The following is a 2,862-nucleotide window of genomic DNA, read 5'->3' on the forward strand; positions in this document are numbered from 1 at the left end:
ATTCAGCTGTCACTCCCACAAGATTCCCTAACTGTAACTCACTTTCACCCGCCGCTCCATAGCTGTTAGTCGCTTATATCCATCAACTCTCACCTGCCCCTTCTCAGTCACTCGCTCAGTCCAACTCATTGTCATTATCTCTTTGTGTCTCTCTATCACTATCTCCTCTTCCACAGCCATAGTCTCCTTTGTTCTGTTCCAGTAGTACTGTTTCCTGTCACCGCCACTGCCTCTCTGTTCCTCTCTCTTACTGTACTATCTCATTCATTCCTCCTGTCTCTCTCTCTCTCATTGTCTCATTGTCGTTGTCGTAGACTCTCTCTCTCATTACCACTGCCCGTCATCCACTCCCTCTTTCCCCTTCTCTTTATTCCTCTCCCATTAGCACTGTCTTCTTCGCTACCGTCTTAGCACTTTTCTGTCACTGCCAACTGTGTTTCAGTGCTACTGTGTCCCTATCCTTCTTTCATACTACCATTATCTCCTTCCCTCTTTCGTTACCACAACCACTGTCTGCTATCTTCCAGTATTTATCACTATTCCGTCTCTTTACAATTGCCAGTGACTCCGCTTCTCTCAGCATAAAAGAATATTTTTGCTTGCCAAAATTTTTGGTAAAATTTTGGAAGGTGCTGAGTAAGGTAGACTGAGTCAGGTGGCACACCCCTTTTTCAGTCAAAGTCTTTTAAAGAGCAGCATATTTCCATTTTTGAGGTTCGACAGGAGTATTTTTCCTCTGGTTCCCTTCTTTTCCCACCGAGCAAGGTGGTGCAGTGGTAGCACACTGGACTCGCATTCGGGAGGACGACGGTTCAATCCCGTCTCCAGCCATCCTGATTTAGGTTTTCCGTGATTTCCCTAAATCGTTTCAGGCAAATGCTGGGATGGTTCCTTTGAAAGGGCACGGCCGATTTCCTTCCCAATCCTTTCCTAACCCGAGCTTGCGCTCCGTCTCTAATGACCTCGTTGTCGACGGGACGTTAAACACTAACCTAACCTAACTAACTAACCTTCTATTCCCAGCTATAGCAGGGAATACCACTCATATGAAAAGGACTTTATGGTTCAGTCATATTTTGATAGTTTACTTACTTGCAATTGAAATAACGCAATACTAATTGTACACCTCAGACCGGATTTTACGTACACTAAAGTTTTACATATGTTCCAGAACTAAAACATGGGATTCCCAAAAAGGTTCTGATTCTATGGCAGCCAACATTTCAGCATATTACGTTTCCGGATTTTACGTGTGTAATTTCCGCGTGCAGGTGGGATATTTCAGAAATAATATGTCTAGAAAATTTTCAAGGATGTTTGAGATCGGGATCTTAGGAATGAATCATAAAAATTACAGCAATTTGCTACGCATAGATGTCTTGGAATCTGTCTCTCGGGTTTAGCATTGAAAAACCATTTTTTGGGGAGTATTTCTCGATAACGGACAAAGACTTTTGAAAACGATTAGATGGTACTTCTAGATAAATGCCTAAAGAATATACCGTTAAAACGGAGCAATTCGCTGTGGTTATTTAGATTTCGCTTCCTAACGGATTTTACATGCGTAATTTGCTTGTACAAGTAGGGTGGCCTTAAACCTCTGTATCCCGGAAACGGATAGAAATATAAAAAAACTTTCAAGAGTGTTCGAGATCGGGATCTTAGGAATATACCGTACCGTAAATATTTCAGCAATTTACTGTGCATAGCCGTCTTGGAATCAGCGGTTCCGTTTTGGTATCCAAAAACCATGGTTTTCGGTTTTCTGTTTTTCTCAGGATCCACCTAAGAACTAATTTGTGTCTTTATAAGCCTGTTAAAGCGTATCGTAGAAACCATCTAACGCAAAAGACGCAAACTATTTGTCCCATAGGGTAGTTATAGTAAGGCGATCATTCTGTTGGCTATACAAATGGTCCCCGGCCCCAGGGCAATGCAAAGCAGTTGACGCTACCTTTCTATCACCAATAGAACCTGAGATGCGAGCCCCCAGTAGATTCTATTTTCACGCGTAGCGGTTTGCAACATATAAGGGAGCGCATGCAGCTGCATGCGTATAAGTTCAAAAGTCGTTAAAATTATTTGATGAATACACGAACGTAAATAAATTTCCTCCGGTAATCAGAGACCACCTACGGTTGACTGAATAGGTCACTGTCGGCAGTTGGGGGCAGATAAATTTTCAGGACCACGGCTTAATTATTGCTAAAATTTACAAGATCGCTAAATTCTGTAAAGATTCCGAGCCATTACTATGAATTTCAAACTGCAGCTATCTCGGTTTCAAGGATCAAATGCTTTTCGGCCTTTACACAGTTGGTGCCACTTGAGTCTCCCCAGTTCCTGGACCGGGAGGCCGGGATGTCACTGGCCGGAATAGACTGTAACCAGGTTAGGCTGGCTACGGGACCCTCTTCCTGCTGACGGACGTCTTCTGTGGTGAGGCGTCCAAATCTTCGAAACTGCCGAGAGACGCTCTCGGAATCCCATTACATTGCAGTTCTTAGTCGGAGCCGCATCGTGATAGCAGAAGCGCGGGCTTTGACGCCACTTTAAGCGCCTGTAGCAGCCACTTGGTAGCAGCCGTGGTTCGTTTTAGTACTAAAGGTACTTTTGAGATGACCTTAACATAGACAAATGTAATGTATTGCGAATACATAGAAAGAAGGATCCTTTATTGTATGATTATATGATAGCGGAACAAACACTGGTAGCAGTTACTTCTGTAAAATATCTGGGAGTATGCGTGCGGAACGATTGGAAGTGGAATGATCATATAAAATTAATTGTTGGTAAGGCGGGTACCAGGTTGAGATTCATTGGGAGAGTCCTTAGAAAATGTAGTCCATCAACAAAGGAGGT

General features: G+C 43.2%; 1 non-coding gene across 1 annotated transcript; it reads left to right on the top strand.

The window, feature by feature from the left end:
- The first annotated feature begins 759 nt into the window (after positions 1 to 759).
- Positions 760 to 831, top strand: Trnaa-cgc. The gene has a single exon. It is a non-coding gene; the product is annotated as a tRNA-Ala (tRNA).
- Positions 832 to 2,862: the final 2,031 nt, after the last annotated feature.

Source organism: Schistocerca americana, chromosome 7, assembly GCF_021461395.2.
Source record: "Schistocerca americana isolate TAMUIC-IGC-003095 chromosome 7, iqSchAmer2.1, whole genome shotgun sequence".
In the NCBI taxonomy this organism is placed as follows: domain Eukaryota; kingdom Metazoa; phylum Arthropoda; class Insecta; order Orthoptera; family Acrididae; genus Schistocerca; species Schistocerca americana.